This window comes from Glycine max, chromosome 3 (assembly GCF_000004515.6).
Source record: "Glycine max cultivar Williams 82 chromosome 3, Glycine_max_v4.0, whole genome shotgun sequence".
Lineage (NCBI taxonomy): Eukaryota > Viridiplantae > Streptophyta > Magnoliopsida > Fabales > Fabaceae > Glycine > Glycine max.
Window position 1 is genome coordinate 18,466,971 of NC_016090.4, and position 8,484 is coordinate 18,475,454.

The following is an 8,484-nucleotide window of genomic DNA, read 5'->3' on the forward strand; positions in this document are numbered from 1 at the left end:
ATCCAAATGAGTTGAAATTTTGTGAGCAACACCCTAAAATCATGAAAAGATAGTACAAAAAATTTCAAAAAAAAATTCAAAGTCTAACTATGAAAACTACCTAAGCAAAGTTTAGAAAAATAAGACAGTAATACTAGAAAAATAAAAAAACTTAGTAAACGGCTGATTTTTCGAGTTTGGGAGACCCCAAATAGCTAAAGCAGGTTGACACAATATGCGAAATTTTTTTCTATCCCAAATGCATATATAATAATAGTCATTCTGATACCTGGAGTAAAAGTTATGGCCGTTTTTAGTTTTGCTAAAAACAAGTCCCCAAATTTTTTGTCTCTCTCAAATTCAACCACAACAAGTGCTCCTGTTATTTTTCACACAAAATGTGGATCCAAAGAAACTACCACACAAAAAATCAGCCAAAAATATCAACTTTAACTATCAAAACAAAAATCGCCAATTAAATTGCAAAATCAATCGCTAGTTCTCAGTGGCTAATCACTATTCACAGCATTACTCAAAGCTGAAATAGGGAAGCGCTAAATAGGGGATGCGACTGAAATGCAAAATGACCGAATGCAAAACAGGGGACGCGACTGAAATGCAAAACAAAACAACACACACTCACAACCTAAACGATAGAGCTATACTAAAAAACAACTAAACACTATTATGAACCTTTGGACCACTGCTCCCCCAACGACGCCAAATTTGATTGAGGCCATACTCGAATCAAATAAATATTAAAAATGCAGTATCTAGGAAGTGATCCTAGGTCGTCTCCCAATGAGCAATGAACAACCAAACATTCACAACAGATAATAGTGAAACAGTAACGAATTAGGGGGGGTTGTTTGTTTTTGTAATTTAAACAACAAGTAATTTGAATTAAAGAAATAACAGATGTCGCGACGTGCCCTTTTGCGGGCGAGCGAGGGCGAGGCTCACGGGTGCGCTTTCCAAAGGAGGAAAGATGCGCGGAGTCGCCACCAATGTTTATTTGTGGAAAACATCGGAAAAATCGAAGGAAACCGGTCAAAATGAAAATTCTAAGTTTGGGAGTTGTATTTACGCTTGAGGAAGGTATTAGCACCTCTCACGTTTGTCTCGAAGGACAACAGTCTATTTTTAGAATTGTGGAATTTGTGTTATCTTAACTTTTATTTCTTTTTATTTTTTGAGGTCGACAAAAGCGGAGCTTTTGCTCCTACGTACCCTCCTTTGGAGAGGAAATCAGACCTACGTAGTTCTTTCTTATGCGTGAATCAAGTGATTCTTTTTACTTGAAAGGTGATCATTTTAAGACGTTGGACCTTAAAAATGATCCATTTTAATTGGTAAGGAACTGAAATGATAAACTTTCAAAACCCTATTTTTTGTGGACGAGCTTGACTAGGCGAGTTGATTTTAGCCTTAGTTTCACTTTAGTTATTAGTCGATTCAATTAAGAATGAGAAATTCCAAAGAGAAAACGTCCGATTGATTTTTCGCTTTACTTTACTAAAAGGTATTTTTTGATTATTATATTATTATTTACCTCTTTTTTGTTTTCCAACGTGGTACGGCACGACCGAACCGGTCGGAATTCATTTTAACCAAAATTACCGGATGATACAATTCAAACGATCGGTGGAAATTTATTTTATTTTTAGATTAAGCGAGAAATGACTTAAGTAAATGGCTTAAGCACGTCAAAAGGGGGTATAAAAAGTAAATGAAAACGAGAATAAAAATACATGAAACAAAATGTGGACCACCACGGGTACATAGAGTGAATTGAAAAGCTTGGTTTGAGGTACTTACCCGTTGAAGACTGAAGAAAACGAAGAACGAACGATGAATCTTTGAAGAACGGTCGAGAATCGTCGCGTAATTACTCACAGAAACGTTACGGAAGCGCCTCGGCTTGGATTTTCTTCACGGAAATAATTTTCCTCAGCAAATTCGAAAGAGAGAGAAGTGCCTAAGGGGCTGAACCCTTTTCTTCTTCACTTCTTCCCCTATTTATAGCAAAATAGGGGAGAAGCTTGCCGCCCAGCTCGCCCAGGCGAGCAAGGTTGCTTCCTCCAGAAGCAACAGCCTTCTGGAGGAATCTTCTGGAGGGCCCAAGTGGGCCTGATTGCTATTTGCACCCCCCTTTTTACTAAATGCACTCCCCTTTCTATTTTTTTGTAATTCTTTTTCCGTAACGTTACGAAACTTTACGAATTTCGTAACGATACTTATTTTCCTTCCGCAAGGTTACGAATCCTTACGGATTATGTATTTACTCTTTTTTAGCTTTCGAAGAAGTTACGGAAACTCACGGATTGCGCAAAAACACCTCTTTTCGATTTCTGCCACATTACGGAATTTCACGAACCACGCAAGCCTGCTTCCTTTCGAATTCTGAGACGTCTCAGGACTTCATTCATTGTATGTCATCAAGTAATAATCCCCGGACGAAATTAGGGTATGACAGTTGCCCCTCTTTACTTACCTCTCATCGGAGATAAGAGGAAAGCAAAGATAGGACACTGATTTCGTCCGTCCTGCCCTTTCTGTGATGATGACTCTCGTCTCCACTCCTTCTTTTTTCTTCTGGACAAAAAAAATACAAACAATAACAAAGAACAACGAACATAATACACATATACACATATACACATACTTGGCGAAGGAACCGATCTGGAAAACAACAGAATAACGTGCTTCCCAGTCACCAGAAGCTTCGCACTTGATAATGGAGACACATGAACGGCGCTAGGCAATGACATTCATGGTGCTCCGAACAAAGGTGGAGTATGGAGGATTGCCTTGAGGGTCCGCACTTAGGCAATCGTGAAACTCAGCTCCAAAAAGTGGAGGACACATGAACAACCCTAAGCAATAACATTCATGTGGCTCCGGAACAGGATGAGAATGGAGGATTGCTGATGTGCCATCATTTTCTTCTATTTTCTAAACCCTTTTTGCACCATTTTAATTATTGATTGGTCTTAATTGTCAATTAATTAGGCAGTTTTATTATTTGGGCTCATTTAGCTAATTTGATGTTTTTAATCTAATTTCAGGAATTAATGAAACATTGGGCTTAATCCGGATTTTGGTTGTGGACTTGAAGAGGGCAAATAAAGCAGCGCTTACCTTAGTTAATTTCTAATTAGGAAATTTTGCAATTTTATTTTATGTTGTTTAGTGTTTATTTCGTTTTGGGCCAGAGTATTGTAATAGGGCCCAGTGACTTTGAGTGACTCTTTTTAAATAGCTGCCTTGGGATTCGTGCAGGGCATTCTATTCTGCTATGCTATTTTCATTATTCAGAGCTTTGGTTTTAGGTTTTCACGTTTTTCTGTGCCCTTGTTACAGTTTTCGTTCTTAGTGCAAATTTCCGTTTTCTGCTTCTAATTACGAGTTCATTCTTGCTTCTTCTTCTACTTTCATTTACGTTTCTGTTCATTTACGTTTCTGCTTCATGTTTCATTTGCGTTTTCTGTTTGAATCCATGGAAGGCTAGATTTTCTGGTGTTGTTTCCTTTTGAGGACGAAGCCCAACTCTCTTTGAGGTTTCGTTTGTAATGTGGTTTCCTGGCAGTTTTCCCTTCACCAGTTATCCCAATTTCGTGAATATTAATCAGTGCACGCTTCGTGTTCGATTAATTGCCTCTGAACCTAACTTGCGTTCATGCTTAATGGACGAAGGGCTAACTGGTGTATGTGGTGCCTAATCACGTATTGAAAACCCTAAGTTGATTTTCGCTTAGTAAATTGAAATAGGGTTGGATTAAGTGGTTGACTGTTAGGGATGAATTCTCCATAACCCAGGATAAGAGAGTGGCTTCTGAATCAGAGGAAACAACCCGTTTTTAATATTAGTAGTTTCGTATTCCATTTTATTTGTTCTGCTCTTTAATTACCAAACAACCAACCCCCCCCCCCACCCCCATCGTTACTGTTACTGCAAGTATATTATGAACATTTGGCTTGTCACTGCTCGTTGGGAAACGACCTAGGATCACTTCCTAGTTACTGCATTTTCATGTTTATTTGATTCGGGTACGGCCTCGATCAATTGCCTTGAGGGTCCTCTCTTAGGCAATCATGGAACACAGCTCCAAACTCGAAAGTGGAGGACACATGAACAGCCCTAAGCAAGAACATTCATGTGGCTCTGGAAAAGGATGAGAATGGAGGATTGCCTTGAGGGTCCTCTCTTAGGCAATCATGGAACACAACTCCAAACTCAAAAGTGGAGGACACATGAACAACCCTAAGCAAGAACATTCATGTGGCTCTGAAAAAGGACGAGAATGGAGGATTGCCTTGAGGGTCCTCTCTTAGGCAATCATGGAACACAGCTCCAAACTCGTAAATGGAGGACACATGAATGACAACGCAATTCATTCATGTGGCTCCGGAAAAGGATGAGAATGGAGGATTGCCTTGAGGGTCCTCTCTTAGGCAATCATGGAACACAGCTCCAAACTCGAAAATGGAGGACACATGAACGACAACGCAATTCATTCATGTGGCTCCGGAAGAGGATGAGAAAGGAGGATTGCCTTGAGGGTCCTCTCTTAGGCAATCATGGAACATAGCTCCAAACTCGAAAATGGAGGACACATGAATGACAACGCAATTCATTCATGTGGCTCTGGAAAAGGATGAGAATGGAGGATTGCCTTGAGGGTCCGCACTTAGGCAATCATGAAACTCAGCTCCAAACTCAAAAGTGGAGAACACATGAACAGCCCTAAGCAATAACATTCATGTGGCTCCGGAAAGGGTGTTGGCGGGACCGAACGGTCCACTGGGTTTTTCCACCTAAAAGGATAACATGCTTTTTGCAAAGAAAAATAAATCATTCGCGAGAGCACCACATCTTAGAGAAACAATATACTTGTGCCAAGGGTAATCTTCCTTGTAACCGAGAATGAAGGGTAGGATGTCAACTTCTAGCTTTCAAATGAACACGCAGGGGAAACATCGGGCTAAGCTGAAAATAAATCACTCATAGTGTATAAAACTCACAAGGCAAGTGTCTTATCCTATTCCCAAACCATAACTGCACCAGGACTCTATTTTGCACGCGACTTCCTATCGAATCATAAATCAAACGTACGATCACGGACCAATAGGATTTTCTCGAGGTCAGTGTTTTTGGAGAGGAATCTGGGTGTTTTGGTCTTTTCCTCTTTGTTCATGTGGGGTGGGATATTGCCAGTCAAGAATGATTCTAAGTGGCAATCTGGCTTTTGGAGACTTTCTATCCTCCTTCTTTCATTGATCGAGAATTGCTTCTTTTCCCTTTTTACTTCCTTTCGATCTTTGATCGGGAATCCTTCTTTCCTTTCTTTTGTTCTTTTCTCTATTTTTATTTTTCTCTTTTTCTTTCTTTCCATTTCTTCCTTCTCTTTCTCTTCACTTTTCCTTCCCCATCCCTTTCTTTGGGAAATCCGGTTTTAGCATTCCATTCGCTCTCCCTTGAGGAGATTTCACTGTCCTTTGCTTCGGGGGAAAGAATGAGGATTCCTTTTTTACAGGCCAAGGTTTAAAAAGGTCCGAGGTTGTGTTTCAATGGGATCTTTTATCATGGGAACCCCAATCTTGATATCTGGGGCGAGACAAATTTGGGTGTCAAGGTGTCGCTCTCGGCCCGAACTTCCGTATTATTCCATAAGGCACGCGTGACAATGATGATTTGAAAATAACGTGCAAAATTAGTCATGGCTACAGCCAGGGGGGCACTCAAGCATCCCATTTATGGCATTGTGACACTACGGTTGGGAATTTACACAGACAAACCCAACGTTTCCAAATTATGTTCTTTCATCAGTTCAATGCATTCATCCATCCTTATCTCGGTTCATTCCGGAAAATAAACTCTTAGCATCAGTCCCTTGTTTCCAGAAGATGCGTTTGCTCTTTACGAATGATTCATACTTCTTAACTACAACATGTCGATCTTTGCGGTCTTTCTTTCTTTTTACTTTTTGTTTTATTTTTAAATATGTTCACTAAAACTATACACTTGTGGTTCTTTATGAGGAAAATCTTTCTTCGTACATCTATATTTTATACATGACAAACTTTTTCTGTACACGCATTAGAACTCTTCTTTTTACGTCACACGGTCTATATACAAACCCTATTTATATTCAAAGATTTTCATTTTTCCCAACCCACACTTATGGTTCCCACAAAAGTTTCTTCATATACACTCGTTGCTCACACACACAAGAATTCCTTTCCACGCATCATTTACACACAAAAACCTTCTATACACATTTTCTCTTTACATACATGTATAAATAGAAACCTTTTTCTTTTCTTTATGAACATGACTTTTATTCACAATGCTTCTTTCTTTTTATTAGGATTTTTGGTTCATTTTATTTTATTTTTTTAGGACGGCATTCCTAAATGAAAAACTCTACAAGGTTCCGGAATTTCAACAAACATTATTGACAACAACGAAATAAGTACTAACGCAATAGTCCAAACAACATGTATGCACAAAACAAAAGTCAATCAAAACGAAACAAACGTTAGTCCCTCAGTTAAACAAAAGATAGCATGCGAATTTGGGGATCCCACGGTCATGTGGCTCCGCATGCCCCCGGACTCTTGGGTCACGGTAACAAAAAGTGGGGTGGTCGACAAAAGCAGGGCTTTTGCTCCTACGTATCCTCAATTTGTGATGAGGAACTCAGACCTACGTAGTTCTTGAAAATTGTGAGACTAAAAATAGTCTCGGTGTTTTCTTCACCAAAATGCGAACATGCTTTAGTAAAGAGACAAAACTTCCAGCTGATCAGAGCAACATATGCTTTTTGGATGAAAAACAATGTGTCTATCGGGGAAGGAGAGTATGCTGATGAAATTTTCTCATAACCGTAAATGAGATTTTGGATGTTTAGCATTTCATTTCTAAATGACCATTTAGAGGAAACACTGGGTCCAACAAAGATAGGAGAAAATCACTCAAAGTGTATCAATCTCACACAGGTAAGTGTTTTATCCTAATTCCGAACCATAGATATGTCATGACTTGATTTTGAAAATCATTTCCTATCAAATCAAAGATTACATGCATGATCATGGATCAATTGGACTTTTTCTTGGGAATGGTTTGTTTTTTCTTGGTGGGAAATTTGGCTTTGAGTGTTTCTGCCTTTTCCTTTTCTGTGTTTGTTTAGTGCGTGGCGAGAAAGTCGCTAGCGCACAGGATTTTGGTTGGCAATCAAAGAGAGAGGACCACTTTGGGTCGTGGTTTCCTTTTTCTTGGTTACTTGGTGACAATTCTGTACTGTTCAGATATTGTCTGGTCCAAAGACCTTTCTGCATATTTCTTTTTCTTCCGATCCTTGATCGAGAATTTTTCTTTCTTTTCTTTGCTTTCTCCCATTCTTTCATTGGGAATTTTCTTTCTTTTTTGTGTATTCTCCCTTTCTTGGTTTGGGAATTTTCTTTTCTTTTGGTGTCTTCTCCCTTTCTTGGATTGGGAATTTTCCTTCTCTTTGTGTTTTTTTTTCGAGGGCAAGGTTTATGGTAAGTTGGGATTTTGGCTCAAGGCTTATAGAATGGCTGGTCATGATATATGTCAGGGTTTGGCCAGCGGTTCGGGGATAAAGGGGATGTCCTACATTATTTCCATGATACACATGCAACAATGATGATTAGGAAATTTTATGCAAAACTGGTCATGCATGCACCTATGTGGACACTCAAGCATCAAGTTGTTTATGGTCATGTGACACTAGGGCTCAGGATTCATTTTCCCTATTTAAGTCAACCCAGTGTTTCCAAAAACATGTTCTTTTATCAATTTGTGCATTCAATCGAGTCCATTTTGGGTGTTCGAAAAAACTTTTCACAGTATTTACCCTTCAAATGTGTACACACATTTTTTTCAAAAAACTGGTTAAGATCAGTAAAATCTATCAAAGAAAAGTTGGAAATTATCTCTTTTCACAAGCATGTTGTTTTTTAGCTAGACAACCTTTATTATTTTTTATTTTCTATTTTTTTTTCTTCTTTCTTATTCTTTTCTTGCTCACTCTCTTTTTGCTCTCTTTTTTTTTCATGAGGTATTTTGCTACCTAAACATACGTATATTTTTGTGAGGTATTTTGCTATATACATGCGTGTCCAAGGTATCTTGCTACCTAAACATACATATATATGTTTTGTGAGATATTTTTTCTATATACATGCATATCCAAGGTATCTTGCTACCTAAACATACATATATATATTTTGTGAAGTATTTTTCCTACATACATGCATATCTAAACATACATATATATACTTTGTTGGGTATGACTACCTTCTGAACTTGTGCTTGTTTTATTTAAATTCCTAGGATCATGAGCAACTAGGTGTGTCCTTCTATGACTTGAGAACAAAAATGATCAAATAACAGCAGAGATTTAAAGGTACTAGTTGCCTCCTAGTAGCGCCTTCTTAACGTCTGAGCTGACGCTGATGCTTGTCGTCATGGACCTAGTA